The sequence below is a fragment of the Mobula birostris genome, chromosome 4 (assembly GCF_030028105.1).
Source record: "Mobula birostris isolate sMobBir1 chromosome 4, sMobBir1.hap1, whole genome shotgun sequence".
Classification (NCBI taxonomy): Eukaryota; Metazoa; Chordata; class Chondrichthyes; order Myliobatiformes; family Myliobatidae; genus Mobula; species Mobula birostris.
In genome coordinates, this window is record NC_092373.1 from 176,280,655 (window position 1) to 176,299,912 (window position 19,258).

The 19,258-nt window shown below is 45.1% G+C and overlaps 1 protein-coding gene and 1 pseudogene across 1 annotated transcript in view; both read left to right on the forward strand.

Moving 5' to 3' along the window:
* bdh2 (3-hydroxybutyrate dehydrogenase, type 2) overlaps positions 1 to 19,258 on the forward strand; it is a 107,730-nt gene that overhangs the window by 63,003 nt on the left and 25,469 nt on the right. The window lies entirely within an intron of this gene.
* On the forward strand, positions 12,154 to 16,244 carry LOC140196951 (AP-1 complex subunit beta-1-like; annotated as a pseudogene).

The following is a 19,258-nucleotide window of genomic DNA, read 5'->3' on the forward strand; positions in this document are numbered from 1 at the left end:
ACTGCATATTGCTTTCTTGAGGCAGTTTCCTGTAGATACTACAGATAGTGGGGCGGATGTGCTCAGAGTCCACCGCAGCTTGAAAAAAGCCCTTTGATTAATACTTGTCCATGCCGACCAGGATATATATTCAAGATAATCTCATTTCTCAACACTGGCCCATTTCCTTCTAAACACCTGTCATCTACATCCTTCTTAGATACTGTAGAATCCAGTTAATTGGAACACATCAGGACCAGTACATTTTGGCCCAATTACATGGCTGCCCCAGTTAGTCAGTTTCATGGAAATGGCTGAAAAGGTATAAAATCACAAACTGCCATTTAACAGAGTTACAATTTATGTATATAAATGAAAAACAAAGCAAATTAGAGCACAGTCAATACTCCCACAGGGCTACAAAACTGTGCATTAATTATTGGTAGTTATCAACAGAGGAATTCATCCGGAGTACACTGCCATAACCTTTTGATTGCCTATAAATGAACAAAATCAACACAGACACCTTGTTCAGATAGTGGATTGCTTTCATACAATGCTTTTGATCAATGCATTCTCCAAGTATTCATTTTCACAGTCACATTCAAGATGATTGTCGATACCATAAGATACAGGAGTAGAATTGGGCCATTTGGCCCATCGAGTCTGCTCCACCATTTCATCATGGCTGATCCATTTTCCCTCTCAGCCACAATCTCCTGCCTTTTCCTCATATCCACTCATGCCCTGACTAATCAAGAATCTATTAAGTTTTGTCTTAAATGTACCCAATGACTTGGCCTCCACAGCCACCTGTGGCAACAAACTCCTCAGATCACCACTCTGGCTAAAGAAATTCCTCCTCGTCTCTGTTCTAAAACAACACCACTCTATTCTGAAACTGTGTCTTTTGGTCTTAGACTCTCCTGTAAGTTTTCACAAGTAAAACAACATGAGGCATTTTGTGTTTAAGAAAAACTGTAACAACTCATTTATTGTACTCCAAACACTGACCACAAAAAATGAGGTAACAGAGCTTCATGTAATACGTAATCACGTCAGCTCAGCCTCTTAAAGTGAACCCCAACTCAGTGTCAGTGGTTGTGAATTATGTACATTTCCACCAATTACATTACTCGACACAGATCCCCCCCCTCCCCAGAATTCACTAAAACTGCCATAGTGAGCCTGTCCTGATCTCAGATGAGCTGCCCAGCTCGGGTTCTAGTTTCCACATCCTTCCTGTAGTGAGATGACCAGAACTGAGCACAGGACTCCAAATGAGGTCTGACCAGGATCCTATGTAGCTACAACATTACCTCTCGGCTCTTAATCTCAATCCCACGGTTGATGAAGGCCAACGCACCATACGCCTTCTTTACCATACAGTCAACCTGCGCAGCAGCTTTGAGTGTCCTATGGACTCAGACCCCAAGATCCCTCTGATCCTCCACACTGCCAAAAGTCTTACCATTAATACTATATTCTGCTGTCATATTTGACCTACCAGAATGAACCACCTCACACTTATCTGGGTTGAACTCCATCTGCCACTTCTCAGCCCAGTTATGCATCGAATCGATATCATGCTGTAAGCTCTGACAGCCCTCCACACTATCCGCAACACCCTTAACCCCCTCAACCTTCGTGTCATCAGCAAGTTTACTAACCCATCCCTCCACTTCCTCATCCAGGTCATTTATAAAAATCACGAAGAGTAGGGGTCCCAGAATAGATCCCTGAGGCACGCCACTAGTGATTGACCTCCATGCAAAATATGACCCGACTACAACCACTCTTTGCCTTCTGTTTGCAAGCCAGTTCTGGATCCACAAAGCAATGTCCCCTTGGATCCCATGCCTCCTTACTTTCTCAATAAGCCTTGCATGGAGTACCTTATCATATGCCTTGCTGAAAGCCATATACATTACATCTACTGCTCTACCTTCATCAATGTGTTTAGTCACATCCTCAAAAAATTCAATGGCTCATAAGGCACGGCCTGCCTTTGTCAAAGCCATGTTGTCTATTCCTACTCACATTATGTGTCTCCAAATGTTCATAAATTCTACCCCTCAGGATCTTCTCCATCAACTTTCCAACCAATGAAGTAAGACTCACTGATCTATACTTTCCTGGGCTATCTCTACACCCTTTTTTGAACAAGGGAATAACATCTGTAACCCTCCAATCCTCTGGAACCTCTCCCATCCTGATTGATGATGCAAAGATCATTGCCAGAGGCTCAGCAATCTCCTCCCTCGCCTCCCACAGTAGCCTGGGGTATATCGTCCAGTCCTGGTGACTTATCCAACTTGATGCTTTCCAAAACTCCAGCACATCCTCTTTCTTAATGTCTATATGCTCAAGCTTTTCAATCCGCTGTAAGTCATCCCTACAATTGCCAAGGTACTTTTCCGTAGTGAATACTGAAGCAAAGTATTCATTAAATACCTCCGCTATTTCCTCTGGGTCCATACACACTTTTCCATTGTCACACTTGATTGGTCCTATTCTCTCACGTCTTATCTTCTTGTTTTTTGCATACTTGTAGAATGCCCTGGGGTTTTCCTTAATCCTACTCTCCAAAGCCTTCTCATGGCCCCTTCTGGCTCTCCTAATTTCATTCTTAAGCTCCTTCATGCTAGCCTTATAATTTTCTAGATCTCTATCATTACCTAGTTTTTTGAACCTTTCGTAAGCTTTTCTTTTCTTCTTGACTAGATTTTCAACTGCCTTTGTACAGCATGGTTCCTCTGCCCTACTATCCTTTCCCTGTCTCATTGGATCGTACCTGTACAGAACAGCATGCACATATCCCGTGAACACTTGCCACATTTCTGCGTACATTTCCCTGAGAAGATCTGTTCCCAATTTATGCTTCCAAGTTCCTGCCTGATAGCTTCATATTTCCCCTTACTGCAATTAAACGATTTCCTGACTTGTCTGTTCCTGTCCCTCTCCAATGCTATGGTAAAGGAGATAGAATTGTGATCACTATCTCCAAAATGCTCTCCCACTGAGAAACCTGACCAGGTTAATTTCCCAATACCAGATCAAGTACAGCCTCTCCTCTTATGGCTTATCTACATGTTGTGTCAGGAAAGCTTCCTGAACACACCTAACAAACGCCACCCCATCTAAACCCTTTGTTCTAGGGAGATGCCAGTCATTAATGGGGAAATTAAAATCCCCCATCAAGACAACCCTGTTATTACTTCACCATTCCAGAATCTGTGTCCCTATATGCTCCTCGATGTCTCTGTTACTATTGGGTGTTCTATAAAAAACACCCAGTAGAGTTATTGACCCCTTCCTGTTTCTAACTTCCATCCACAGAGACTCAGTAGATAATCTCTCCATGATTTCCACCTTTTCTGCAACCGTGACACTATCTGATCAGCAGTGCCACGCCCCCACCTCTTTTGCCTCCCTCCCTATCCTTTCTGAAACATCTAAAGCCCGGCACTCTAATTAACCATTCCTGTCCCTGAGCCATCCAGGTCTGTAATGGCCACAATATCCTAGCTCCAAGTACTGATCCACGCTCTAAGCTCATCCGCTTTGTTCATGATGCTTCTTGTATTAAAATAGACACACCTCAAACCATCGGTTTGAGTGCATCCCTTCTCTATCACCTCCCTCTCACACTGCCTACAAGCTTTCTCTATTTGTGAGCTAACCACCCTTCCTCCGTCTCTTCAGTTTGGTTCCTAGCCCCCAGCAATTCTAGTTTAAACTCTCCCCAATAGCCTTAGCAAACCTCCCCACCAGGATATTGCTCCCCTTCCGATTCAAGTGCAACACGTCCTTTTTGTACAGGTCACCCCTACACCAAAAGAGGTCCCAATGATCCAGAAATCTGAATCCTTGCCCCTGCTCCAATCCCTCAGCGATGCATTTATCCTCCACCTCACTCTATTCCTATACTCACTGTCGTGTGGCACAGGCAGTAATCCGAGATTACTACCTTTGAGGTCCTGTTTCTCAGCTTTTTTCCTAACGCTGTAGTCTATTTTCAGGACCTCCTCCCTTTTCCTACCTATGTCATTGGTACCAATATGTACCACGACCTCTGGATGTTCACCTTCCCACTTCAGGATATCATGGACATGATCAGAAACATCCCGGACCCTGGCACATGGGAGGCAAACTACCATTGGTGTTTCTTTCTGCGTCCACAGAATCGCCTGTCTTGACCCTGTAACTATAGAGTCCCCTATCACTGCTGCCATCCTCTTCCTTTCCCTACTCTTCTGAGCCACAGGGCCAGACTCTGTGCTAGAGGCGCAGCCAGTGTTGCTTCCCCCAGGTAGGCTGTCCCCCCCCCAACAGTACTCAGGCAGGAGTACTTATTGTTAAGGGGGACAGCCACTGGGGTGCTCTCTAGTACTTGACTCTTGCCCTTCCCTCTCCTGACTGTTACCCACTTACCTGTCTCCGGAGACCCCGGTGTGACTACTTGCCTATAGCTCCTCTCTGTCACCTCCTCACTCTCCCTGACCAGACAAAGGTCATCGAGCCACATCTCCAGTTCCCTAACGCAGTCGCTAAGGAGCTGCAGCTCAACGCACCTGGCGCAGATATGGCCTGGGAGGTTGGGAGTTTCCTGGACTTCCCACATCTGACACCCAGTACAGAGCACTGACCTCATAGTCATGCTTCCTATTTCTATTCTACACAAGTAACTTATGTCGCCTCGACCCGTTATTGCCATAGCCCTCCTACTCTGACTCCCTCTACTTTTAACACCTGCTCTATAAAGCTGTCTTCTTTTTAAATACTTCCCGCCGGTCTAACTGGCTGACGTCCATGCGCTTGCGCAGTCGTGCCTCGATCAAGACCATAAGACATAAGAGTAGAATTAGGCCATTCAGCCTGATGAAGTTTTAAGGATATTGGGGGATGTAAGAAATGATTCTTGGACTCTTGTAAATAATGGGTTAAAATTAAGTGCCAGCTTGTGTGTGCTCTGTTCTGTGAAAGTGTGCAGAGTCTGTCCTTGGCTAAGGAATTTGCCTTCAACTTGTTTAGATTGTTACGTAACCGGCAACAATGAATATTAATCGAGACAGGTTTTATGAAAACAACCAAACATTTATTAAACACATATAAGCGATAAGGGAAAAAAAAACACAAAGGAAAACTTTAAGTAGAGGTTAAACAGGTATGCAGCCTTTCATCAACTCCACTCGGCTCTGGTTCTTAAGGCGTTAAATGCGAAAACAGTTCTTAAAGCGATACAGTCAGATATAGTTCTTAAAGCGATAACTTCAAAAGTCCAACAGTTTTACGCATTCAATTGGGGGAGACTTCTCTGGAGAAAGATTTCTTCACAGACGCACCTTTACTGCCGATTCTGTCCACAGGATTCCCGATGCCGAAAATAAACAGTTTAAATCAACTGACCTTAAATTCCTTTTAGAGAGAGAGAGAGAGCCTTTGTGCATGAACTCATTGCGCTTTTACAAGAGTTATCTCGATGCAGGTTCTCTCCAACGAAGATTCAATAAGGTTGATTCTTTATTAAACTGCCAAACGATGCCGACTTCTCTCGATCCTTCACTTCAATGAATTCTTCACTCTCCCTTCAAAACTGTCGGAATTGAGTAAATTGGCACTTCCAGCCACAAATTTCCAGTCCAAATGCTCCTTCCGTTTTAAAAATGAAACTGTGTCACAAAACCAAACACGCAACAGAAACAGAGGCACAACACGTTCTACCTGGAAATCTACAAACTCAAAAACGAACTGCGTCACCTGAGTTGAACCTTATATAGTCATGGGGCACATGTCATCACGTGACCTCACATCGGCGGGAAAATCACATCAGGTGACCTCCAAAAGACCATCACATCATTCTCACACAAAAAAAAACAGAAATCCTTGAGCATGTAGCAAGATTAACAACTTAGGCAGCTGTTCCTTTGGGAACGACATGGGGGCTGAATTCACACAGGTCTCATACATCATGCCTTATGATTTCACATCACTGATCTAAGCTCCCTCGTTTGTTTAGAGAGAACACACTGATAATGCAAGTATCTGTCTGTAATTAAAACCTTGATTTAGTGGACTCTCTTACCTAAGTTAATTAGGTTTTGGTCTAACTGACTTGGCAGGAATACCTGTTGAAACTGAGTGCTCTTTGTCTCTTCAGTTTTATAAATTGCCATGTTTGTGAGCGTAACACAGAAGCTCATCATGAGCTGCCAGAGAGAGAGAGAAATTCTGTCTCTTTGACGTTCGGCTCCGAGTTTCTTGAAGGCTGAGCTCGAACAAATAAACTGGTGAAAAGGATAAAGAAAAGAACTGTGTGGTGTGATTATTGGTCCGGCGAGTTTAAGTTTACATTTGGTGCCGTGACTGGGATCCCAGCGTAGGGAACGTTTCTCTGGGCTGAGTAAGCGACCAAGGGTTTGAATTGAACACAACCGAGTGGTAGAGTGCCCCGAGGTGTTTTACCTCTGGCCACTCCTTGTGTCCGGTCAGGCATTCCGCCCCTCGCCCATTGAAACGTGTACCTTGATGGGATCCAACGAACCACCCGGACCAGGAGAATGAGGTAAGCAGTTGTTTTTGTGAGGTTGCTGCGGGTGACATTGGCTATTCTGTATTACGCTCGAAACAGGATTTCGAGCTCTAGTCGGGAGAAGTGGTCGCCGCTGCCCGACGAGTTCGGTAAAGGGTTGTGCATGCCTCAAAATATGGCCGGTTTAACTTTGATGTTAAGGATACAAGACTGGCAGTCTGGTAAATTTCTCACCTTGGCAGCAAAAATATTGCCAGTTGAAATTTGATGATGATGATCAAAATGTGACAAGTTCAGGATAAAGGAGGGAAGGGGACCCCCCTCCAGGGTATGTGAGAGTTGTTTTTGTGAGTATTAATGGAAAATATGGCTAGCTGTTGTTTTTGTGAGTACTAAAGTCTGCGGGTGCTGAAGAATTGGACAACAGGTCTTTGGCCTGGTCGATTAAGCTGTATAATTGAGTCGATTTAACTAATTGGGCAACGGGCAAGGAGAAGGTCTATGTGTATAGACCTGGGGCATAAACTCAGTAATTAGATAAGGGGGTAACCAACCTGGTCTATCCTAGTTGGCCTGGTGGGCCAGTGGCAGTGGCCTGGTAAATTGAAGTAATTAATTGGGTTATAGGCGGTTGACCTGGTAAATTGACCAGCACAGGATGGGACAGGCATTTGGCCGAACAGAGGGGAAAGGAACTCTTGCCTTGCCTTGCCTTGTACCTTTAACTCCTGGTGGAGTTGTTGGGGCACCGTCATGACAAACTTAGCACCAGTCTGTTCCATCTGTCGCGGTTGTGTGCCAGAGCCTGGGTCACCGCAAATGTTTTCCCTGTCCATTCTTTAATGTTGTCCGTCCATCTTTTCCTCTGTCTGCCTCTCCTTCTTTTCCCCTCCACAGTTCCTTGTAGAATGGTCTTTGCAAGGCCACTAGATCTTGTTATGTGGCCGTACCATCTCAGCTTTCTTTTCTTCACCATTGTGAGAAGATCTTTATGGGGGCCAATGTGGTGCTGGATGGTCTTGCGGACCTGCTGGTTTGTGATGTGGTCCAAGTATGAGATGCCCAAGATGTTGCGAAGGCATCTAATTTCCAATGCCTGTATCTTCCTCTGTAGCTCTGCTGTGAGAGTCCATGTCTCGCATGCGTACAGGAAGATGGAGAATACTAATGCACGCAGGAGTCTGATCTTGTACTTCAAGGAGATGTTGCCCCTCCATATTGTCTTTGGGTTTGGATAGTGCCGTCATTGTCTGTGCGATTCTTGCCAGGACTTCTGGTCTTGATCCTTCATCACTGATGATTGCCCCCAGGTATTTGAACTGCTGCACTATCTCAAATCTCTGACCATGGACTTAGATGTCTGTTGTAATGGCACCGTTGGCATTTGCCATGAGCTTGGTTTTCTTGCCGCTTATTTCCATTCCAAACGTTGTGGAGGCTCTGTCAAGATGGCTGAATAGGTTGACCAGTTTGTTCTCTGTTCCTGCAAGTCCATCAATGTCGTCAGCAAATCTTAGGTTTGTGATGTTCCTCCCTCCGATGCTGACTGTGCCCAAATGATCTTCAAGGGCAGCACTCATGATCTGTTCTAGGAAGACGTTGAAGAGAGTGGGGGAGAGGAGGCAGCCCTGACTGACTCCTACAGAGGTATGGAACCACTCCCTGATGGTGCCCTGAGCGAGTACTGCACTGGTTGCCTTGGCGTAAAGCTGATGGATTGTATGAATCAGCTTCTGCCCCATGTTGAATTTCTTCATGGTGGCCCATAAGGCATCATGCCAGACTCTGTGAAATGCCTTCTTGAAATCTATGAAGACGTGGTAGAACTCTCTCTGGAATAGACTCCCCTGCAGTCTATCCGGATATTAAGTATAGCGCTAACAAAGAAACTGGGAAACAGTGTGTGGCCACCGGGGGAACTTGCGATATAACCTCTTGTGAACAAGCAGTAAATTTAATTTGGAAAAAGAATTGCGGTAAAATAAAAGTGGAAATTATTAGTCAAAGAATGGAAAGGTAAAACTGATATCAAATGGAATAATACTTTACTGGCCAGTTGGAGGAACAATGCATGTGATAGAGGAATAGAGGTGTGTACAGGTGACGTGCGCTCCCAAGAGTTGGGAAACATTAAAGGTGGAGTGCGAATAGGTAAATGGGAGAAGAGAAAGAGAACGAGAGAAACAAAGAACGCAGACAAAGGCAGATATGGACAGACAGGAAGGTTTAAATCGGCTGTGCCGCGCGTGAGATCTCAGGCCAATACGGGATCCCGAACCCATGTCTGGCATACCAGCCCTGTTTAAGGACAGTGACCGCGATGAGGATTGGGCACCCACCGTATCCCCCACCTTACCAGGGGCCGAGTGCATCCAGTGCTCCCGAAACCCAATCCTCCCAGTACTCAGATACGGTGGTCGCTCGGGTAAAACAGCGGCGGCAGGGAAGGGGAGGCTCCCTGTACCCTGAGAGCCAGGAAGGGAATACTGAGGATTATTCCGAGACAGGGGAAAGAATCCAATAAAACCATGCACCCTGGAAGCCTCAAGAAATGATAGTGATCATAAATCAGGCCCCCGATAGAAAAGAAAAACCAGCACAGTTTGCTCAGTATGTCCGCAGTACTGTTACAAATGTATATTGCCACCCCGCAAGATTTATTTGGTCTCTGCTGCATGATTCTCTCAGCTGATGAGGGGCAGAAATGGAAGGCAGAATTAAGATACCAAACCTATCAGACGTTACAGGTGGGAATCCATAATAAGAATGAACAGACAGACCAGATTATTCAAGCCTTGGAGAGAGCTGTCCAACAACCTGTAAGTATCACCAAAGTACTTGACTGCAAACCTAAGTCTGGGGAATAGGGACCAGACTATCGGGAGTGATTTGTGGCCTGCTATGGCACTTTCGCAGGAGACCAAGCCTCTAATAATGGGAATCCGTCCCCCCAGTTTAATGCCTTACTGCTTCAATGCTTACCAATTAAGTTAGCCAACATGATTAAAACTAATAACATGGATTGGCCTGACAATGATAAAAATTGAATGCAACGAACTTTAACATATTATTGGGACCCAGTGCGAGGTTTCATTTACAGCCATCACCAGTCTGGGATGTAATCTAGCAGAGTGAGACTTGCTATGTCCGTTGAAAGTCGAGATTCCTTGCATGGACAAGGGTGTCACCCTGGGACTAGCGAACAACCATCAGCTTTCCCAGTCACCGACCCCCCCGCCTCCCCAAGTGGTGGGCACTTAATCTGGATTCGACTTCATCTGAACTCCCTCTGCCGGAGGCAGACCCTTATGTCATTCTGTGCTATGATCCCTCGAGGTGCTCCACTGAGGAAAGTCAATATTATGCACCTTTCGAGGGCAGAAGTTCCCAGTCACGGTGATTGGAGAGGTTATAGAAAGTGAGGACAGTGCATTACTGGCTGAAGTAACAGATTTCCTTTGGCGACAGACAGGACTGGCGGTTCCCCATACCACCGTTAGGTTTTGCCCTAGGTTCAAGCCAAAGAGCCTAGGGTTCCTTGCCTACACACTGAAGAAAGAAGCCTCCAGCACTGAGGGAGAATGGCAAGACTTGGCCGCGGGCCAACTCCAATACTGGAAGGAGTCGGAGGTGAAGACGGGACATCTGGTAAGACCACATCTCTGGGCAATTTCAGATCATGAAGTCAGCCGCACCAACTGCCCCCCTGTCCAGATCAGCGTGAAAGAAGGACAGACTCTCCTATCCCTTCCGCAATACCCCCTCAAGCCCGAGGCAACGTTTTATGAGGATGGAAGCTCTTTTGTGGATCCAGCAAGGAAATGATGTTCTGGCTATGTCATAATGATGGTCATTGAAGTAATTGAGCAAGTCTCTTTTGAAACAGCTGTCTCCACCCAGAAGGCTGAGCTGCTTGCTCTGACTCGTGCCTGTATCCTAGCAACAGACTAAAGTGCGAACTTTTACACAAACTCCCGTTATGCACTGACTACAGAACTTTGGGGTTTCCTGACTGCCTCTGGCCACCCCATTAGTAATGCTACCTTTGTAAACAACTTACTCACCGCTCTACAGCTACCTTGAATTTTCGCTATTATTAAATGTGCAGCCCATACTGGGGAATCTGATGAGATATTTAAGGGTAATGCTCGGGTTGATGCAGCAACTAAACAGACAGCCTTGAATCCCATACTTATAGTCCCCTCGGGAACCCAGCAAGCTCCTATTAGACAAAATCTAAGGACAGGTATGCCAGATATGGGGGAAGTAAGTACATTCTAGGGGGACGCCCCTGAAGGAGAGCGCAAACTATGGTCCCAATGGGTTGCCACCTTGAACCTCAGACCAATTTATGGGTGACCCCTGCGGAACAGGTCTGTGTTCTCTCTGTGTTCTTACCTATTTTGATAGATCATGTACAGTTAGAGTTAAAAAATACACGTGGACTAAGATGTTAACTGTCCTGTGCTATCACCAGTGGGATCATCAGTTGATCTGCCACCTGTCTTCAGGAGTTCCGGCTCGCTTATGATCAAGACTCCCTTGAGGTGGTGGACCAGCAGTGCTAAAGCACCATCTCCCACTGGTGAGCTTAAAAACTTGGCATCTGCCTCTATCAGAGTTGTTGGTCACTTCCATCAATCAGATAGTCTACTCTTCAGGTGTCTATGCAACTACTGAAGGGTTTGCAAGATATGTATACACTGTCTGACTACCTGCCCCTCTGGACATACTTGGTCCACACCCATGCTGATCCTTTCTCTGCTGCCTCAGCTGCAGCCCTGCTGGTTGACTTGATCTCTCTTCTAGTGAAGCCAAGGTCACGCAGCCACTTCTGGAAAGTGAACGCAATAAACCCACGGCAGCCTACTTCAAATGGATAGCATGAGACCTTCCACCCTCTGTCTCTGCACTCTGATCTTAATTCTGCATATTTAGTTAACTTGCGCTCATGAGCTTCATCAGCGTTGTCTTCCCAGGGGACTGTGAGTTCACCAATAACCACTCCTCTACTGGTGTCAGACCATACGATTATATCTGGATGCAATGTGGTGAAAGCAATTTGTACATAATTGTACACACTTGGGCAAGGAGGGAATGGTTAATACTTTATTACAATCTTGGTGGCACCCTGACCTCCAGCAGGCAGCTGAAAAATGAGCCAAAGCATGCTTAATTTGTAAAAAAAAACAAATGCTGGAAAGGGAATGCCTTGTGTTTCCAGAACTACCCCCTTGCCTAGTGGGCCTTTTTCTTGTTTACAACTGGATTTTATAGAATTACCTGGAGTACATTGTTACAAGTATTGCTTAGTGATAGTAGATGTATTTAGCAGATGGATTGAAGCTGTTCCTACAACTAATAACACTGCCATGACTGTTGTGAAAATATTGCTAGAAGAAATAATTCCTCGCTATGGACTTACAGAAATGATAAGCTCAGACAATGGGCTGCATTTTGTTGCCAAAATAAATGAGGAAGTCTGTAAAGAACTTGCTATAAAACAGCAGTTCCACTGCACCCATCATCCAAAAGCAGCCGGCATGGTGTGACTACCCCACAATTGAGCCTGGAGATTTTGTCCTGATCAAGAACTGGGATCGAGAGAAACTCGGACTTCGGTGGAGAGGACCACACTCACCATGACTGATTCTAAATATTTCACAACAACCAAGAAAGGAGAAATCTTCGTACTCAAAGCAGAACTCAACAGTGACAAGAAGGAGAAAAAGAAAGGTGCAGTAAAGAAAGTGATTGCATCAACGACCGTTAGCAAAATGTCCGTGCCCTCTTTCCTGATGTCGTAAACTGTATGCAGACAGACAACTTGAAGTTGAAGAAGCTGGTGAACCTCTATCTAATGAGCTATGCAAAGAGCCAACCAGGTATGACAATTATGGCTGTCAACACTTTTGTTAAGGACTGTGAAGATCCCAATCCACTTATCAGAGCGCTGGCCGTGAGAACAATAGGCTGCATCTGTGTGGATGAAATTACAAAGTATTTGTGTGAGCCCTGTTAAAATGTCTGAAGGATGAAGACCCTTATGTACAAAAACTGCTGCTGTCTGTGTAGCCAAGCTACATGACATCAATGCACAGCTGGTCTTCTGATCAGGGACTTCTGAACACTGTAAAGCAGGGGTGTCAAACTACCAGCCCAAAGGGGTCCAATCGGGCCCACAGGATGATTTGGGGGGGAAAAAAAGTATAATCACGACCATTTATTATGTATCTGTACGGCAGCCTCTCTCTCTCCCACCGCAGTCTGTGCCGCCTGCTGCGCTGGCAGCTTGTTGTGTGTACTTAGAAAACAACAGACGGCTGTTAACCTCCTACTGTGCATAAGCACCTACCGCCCTGCACTGAAGACCACTAGGGCCCCACTTCCGTCATCAGACACAGTATAAGCACACGGAGTACTCAGGTAAGTAACACCTGTAGCAAGGCTGAGACTGTTTGCTGCTGTAGTTCAAAATGTTTTCCAAGAAAAGAAAAGTTGACTTCGAAGGTCGGATATTCAACGATAATTAGAAAGATCATTTTTTCTTCTGTGAGGTCAAGTCAAGTCAAGTCAAGTCACATTTTATTGTCATTTCGACCATAACTGCTGGTACAGTACACAGTAAAAATGAGACAACATTCTTCAGGACCATGGTGCTACATGAAACAATACAAAAACTACACTGAACTACGTAAAAAAACAACACAAAACTATACTAGACTACAGACCTATCCAGGACTGCATAAAGTGCACAGAACAGTGCAGGCATTACAATAAATAATAAACAAGACAGTAGGCACAGTAGAGGGCAGTTGGTTGGTGTCAGTCCAGGCTCTGGGTATTGAAGAGTCTGATAGCTTGGGGGAAGAAACTGTTACATAGTCTGGTCGTGAGAGCCCGAATGCTTCGGTGCCTTTTGCCAGATGGCAGGAGGGAGAAGAGTTTGTATGAGGGGTGCGTGGGGTCCTTCATCATGCTGTTTGCTTTACGGATGCAGCGTGTGGCGGGAAGAGAGACCCCGATGATCTTCTCAGCTAACCTCACTATCCGCTGCAGTGTCTTGCAATCCGAGATGGTGCAATTTCCGAACCAGGCAGTGATGCAGCTGCTCAGGATGCTCTCAATACAACCTCTGTAGAATGTGGTGAGGATGGGGGGTGGGAGATGGACTTTTCTCAGCCTTCGCAGAAAGTAGAGACGTTGCTGGGCTTTCTTTGCTATGGAGCTGGTGTTGAGGGACCAGGTGAGATTCTCCGTCAACGGCAGACTTGTGTATCTGATATGCTCGTAACAAGTGGCTGTGGCAAAGGAGTACAATATCAAACGACACTATGAGAAGTCACATGGAGATAAATATGACAAGTACGCAGGACGACTCAGAACACAGAAGGTAAACGAGCTTGAAGCAGCTCTGAGAAAACAGCAGTCAGTGTTCACCAAAAGTCGAGAGACTCATAATGGAACTGTCAAGGCCAGCTATATTAATTGCCAACAAAATAGCTGCTGCGTCAAAGCCATATTCAGACGGTGAATTCATCAAAGCATGCATGCTGACGGCCGCTGAGCTGGCGTGCCCTGAGAAGAGACAGGCTTTTGGTAATAGCAGCTTGTCAAGAAATACTGTGCAGAGAGAATCGGGGACCTTGCAGGAGATTTGAACAGTCAACTAAAAGACAAAGTGAAGTCATTTATTGCCTTCTCTATTGCAATTGATGAGAGCACCGACGTGACTGATGTAGCTCAATTGGGAATATTTATTCGTGGTGTTGATGCATCTTTGACCGTCACTGAGGAGTTTGTGGGGATAGCGCTTATGACAAACACAACGGCGAAGGACGTTTTCTCCAGCCTCGTCGAGGCCTTGGACAGACTGGGGTTGACTAGAGTCATGCTGTCAGCGAGGCAACAGATGGCGCACCGTCCTTAGTCGGGACAAAGGCAGGTGTTGTTGTGAAACTCAGAGAGGAAGTTCAGACAGAGAAGCCAGAGCAGGAATTCAGGAATTTTCATTGTATTATACACCAAGAGGTGCAGTTGTGTAGCCTACATTTACAATTTGTTTCGTTAGGTCTACATTTGTCTCTGCTAATGATCAATTTCAAATGGTTTATTAGTGGAAGGGGTGTGGCTCCCAAAACGACTTTAGCCAAAATAGCAACGTTTTTACTCTCTCTCATCACAACTTTCTTGTAGCCTACGACTGTAAGTTAATGTTTGCTAGGGCATGTTCTTCATAAAAAAAGAAATTCATGAAGTGAAACACTTTGTAGTTATAGCAGAGACTGAGACACATGAGAGCAGGTTGAAAAAAGCGAAGGCAGCGAAAGCTATTGGGGCATGCATGCGTGAGTTCACATGTGCACAACTGATCCGGCCCACCTGAAGTTGCATTTTGCCCAATCCGGCCCGTGATCTAAAATGAGTTTGACACCCCTGCTCTGAAGGATCTGATACCTGACTCTAATCCAATGGCCGTTGCAAATGCTGTGGCTGCTCTGTTGGAGATTGCAGAATTTCATCCAAACAGCAACTTGTTAGACCTCAATTTTCAGATAATCAACAAGCTTTTAACACCCTTAAATGAATGTACTGAATGGGGTCATGTGTTTATCCTTGATTGTTTGGCCAATTATAGCCCAAAGGATAACTGAGAAGCTCAAAGCATCTGTGAGCGTGTGACGCCACGTTTATCTCACGCCAACTCAGCTGTTGTCCTGTTGGCTGTAAAGGTTCTGATAAAATTCATGGAGATGTTTTCAAAGGACTTGGATTACTATGGCACTTTGTTGAAGAAACTGGCTCCCCCACTGGTAACGCTATTGTCTGCAGAACCAGAAATCCAATATGTTGCCCTCTGAAATATCAACCTCATTATACAGAAAAGGTCTGAGATTCTTAAACATTAAATGAAGGTTTGCTTTGTAAAATACAATGATCCGATATAAGTGAAACTGGAAAAACTGGATATTATGATTTGATTGGCTCCTCAAGCCAACATTGCACAGGTTTTGGCAGAATTGAAGGAGTATGCCACTGAGGTAGATGTTGACTTTGTACATAAAGCTGTGCATGCAATTGGACGATGTGCAATTAAAGTTGAGCAATCAGCGGAACGCTGCATGAGTACGCTACTTGGCCTCATTCAGACAAAAGTAAACTATGTCGTCCAAGAAGCTATTGTAGTAATAAGGGACATTTTCCGTAAATACCCAAACAAATATGAGAGGTTTATTGCAACACTTTGTGAAAATCTGGACTCAATGGATGAACCAGAAACAAGAGCAGCGATGATATGGATAGTTGGAGAGTATGCAGAAAGAATTGACAATGCTGATGAGCTGTTAGAGAGCTTCCTGGAAGGATTCCATGATGAGAGCACATGGATTCAACTACAACTTTTGACTACTATTGTGAAACTATTCTTAAAAAAGAAATGACTGAGACACAAGAGCTGGTGCAGCAAGTTCTAAGCCTGGTGACACAGGATTTGGACAACCCTGACTTGAAAGACCATGGCTGTATATACTGGCATCTACTTTCTACAGATCCAGTGGCAGCAAAGGAAGTTGTATTGGCAGAAAAACCTCTGATTTCAAAAGAAACTAATCTTATTGAGCCAATGCTCCTTGATGAATTAATCTGCCATATTGGAATACTGGCCCATTGGTACCATAAGCCACCCAGTGCATTTGTGGAGGGGCAATCAAATGGGCTGCAAACGTGTTATTGAAGGAACTGAGTAGGAGGACTCTCTTGGAATAAAGGAAAATGTATTGAATTGAATAATCTTTATTGTCATTATACATAGGTACAATGAAGCTCTGTTTGGCTTCCTCTCAGGCAATTAAATAAAGCGGTAGATAAAAACAAGACAGTAATAGAAAAACAGTATTAAATAGATAAGTAGCAGAAAATAAGTTGCAGCAGCCCCATAATATCACAGTAATGCACAAAATACCGTTAGTGCAAGTATTGGAGTCCTGTGTGTGCATGTGTGTGCTCACAGTTTCAGTCATTGTTCTGTGGGAGTGGTGTGATGGAGGCCACAGCTCTGGGATAGAAGCTGTTCCTCAGTCTATTTGTTCTGGCTTTTAGTGTCCTGAACCTTTTGCTGGGCAGCATCGGGTCAAACAGGAAGTGGCTGGGGTGTGTGGTGTCTGTGGTTATGCTAATTGCTTTCCACCTGATTCTGCTGGAATAGATGGTGTCCAGTCCTGGTAGCTATTATGTATTGGTTGATAGTGGTGTTTTGCATTTCGGAAGCCTGATTATATTAATTTTGATCGTTGTCTCATTTTTAGATGCCTTTGGCTATATTTTGTATCTTGCTGTAGGTGACCACCTATTCTGAAAGTTTATCTTGTAATGATAAAAAGGAGGGAATGATGAAGTTTTAAGGATATCGGGGGACGTAAGAAATGATCCTTGGACTCTTGTAAATAACGGCTTAAAATTAAGTGCCAGCTTATGTGTGCTCTGTTCTGTGAAAGTGTGCAGAGTCTGTCTTTGGCTAAGTAATCTGCCTTCAGCTTGTTTAGATTAATGACTCAGAGCTGTTCCTTTGGGAACGACATGGGGGCTGAATTCACACAGGTCGCATACATCATGCCTTAACGATTTCACATCACTGATCTAAGTTCCCTCGTTTGTTTAGGGAGAACACACTGATGAGGCAAGAACCTGTCTGTAATTAAAACCTTGAATTAGCGGACTCCCTTATCTAAGTAATTATACTTTATACTTCAAAGTTGCTGGTGAACGCAGCGGGCCAGGCAGCATCCCTAGGAAGAGGTACAGTTGACGTTTCAGGCCGAGACCCTTCATCAGGACTAACTGAAAGAAGGGCTAGTAAGAGATTTGAAAGTGGGAGAGGGAGGGGGAGATCCAAGATGATGGGAGAAGCTAGGAGGAGGAGGGATGGAGCCAAGAGCTGGACAGGTGATTGGCAAAAGGGATATGAGAGGATCATGGGACGGGAGGCCTAGGGAGAAAGAAAGGGGGAGGGCCCTCCCCTTTCTTTCTTCCTAGGCCTCCGCCCTCCCCCTTTCTTTCTCCCTAGGCCTCCGCCCTCTCCCTTTCTTTCTCTCTAGGCCTCCTGTCCCATGATCCTTTCATATCCCTTTTACCAATCAACTGCCCAGCTCTTGAGTCCATCCCTCCCCCTCCTGTCTTCTCCTATCATTTTGGATCTCCCCCTCCCCCTCCCACTTTCAAATCTCTTACTAGCTCTTCCTTCAGTTAGTCCTGATGAAGGGTCTCAGCCCGAAACGTCGACTGTATCTCTTCCCAGAGATGCTGCCTGGCCTGCTGCGTTCACCAGTAACTTTGATGTGTGTTGTTTGAATTTCCAGCATCTGCAGATTTCCTCGTGTTATACTTTATACTTTATTGTCGCCAAACAATTGATACTAGAGCGTACAATCATCACAGCGATATTTGATTCTGCTGTTCGTGTTCCCTGGAGTACAAATCGATAGTAAATATTAAAAATTTAAATTATAAATCATAAATAGAAAATAGAAAAGGGAAAGTAAGGTAGTGCAAAAAAACTGAGAGGCAGGTCCAGATATTCGGAGGGTACGGCCCAGATCTGGGTCAGGGTCTGTTCAGCAGTCTTATCACAGTTGGAAAGATTAAGTTTTGCTTTAATTGACTTGGCGGGAATATCTGTTGAAATTGAGTGTTTTTTGTCTCTTCAGTTGTATGAATTGCCATGTTTCTGAGTGTAACACAGAAGCTCGTCATGAGCTGCCAGAGAGAGAGAGAAATTCTGTCTCTTTGACGTTCGGCTCCGAGTTTCTCGCCGGCTGAGCTCGAACAAATAAAGTGGTGAAAAGGATAAAGTAAAGAACTATGTGGTGTGATCATTGGTCCGGCAAATTTACGTTTACAAGCTCATCGAGTCTGCTCCGCCATTCCATCATGGCCGATCCTGGATCCCACTCATCCCCATACACCTGCCTTCTCACCATATCCTTTGATGCCCTGATCAATCACAAAATGATCAACTTCCGCCTTAAATATACCCACGGACTTGGCCTCCACCGCAGTCTGTGGCAGAGCATTCCACAGATCCACTACCCTAGCTAAAAATATTCCCCCTTACCTCTGCTCCAAAAGATCACCCTTCGATTTTGAGGCTGTGCCCTCTAGTTCTGGATACCCCTACCAAAGGAAACATCCTCTCCACATCCACCCTACCTAGTCCTTTCACCATTCGGTTGGCTTGAATAAGATTCCCCCCCAACATTCTTCGAAATTCCAGTGAGTACAGGCCCAGCTGCCAAACAGTCCTCATATGTTAACCCCACTCTTTCCCAGAATCATCCTCGTGAACCTCCTCTGGACTCTCTCCAATGCCAACACATCCTTTCTGACATATGGGGCCTGTGATGATATCCTGAGTTATTCATTATGGACTGTGCTTTTAAAAAGAGAGAGAGAGCATGCAGCTATACAGCACAAGCAACTTGTTACTGAGAGAGAGAGGGGCGAAGACTGCTCACAGTTTGTTTGGGATTTCTGCAAGGACACTGCCAGCTTCTGAGTTCCTACAGAGAGAGAAGGGAGGAGCTACTTGATGGACAGCTGGTGTTCAGCACAACAGTATTTAAACCAGCATAATTGCTTGTTTTACAGGACACGCAGACACACAAAGGTGTGGTGAAGTTACCACTATCCTGTTCAGGTGCTCACGAGTGTGGGACTGAGGATCGATCGTGAGGGATTGATCTGTGATTATTA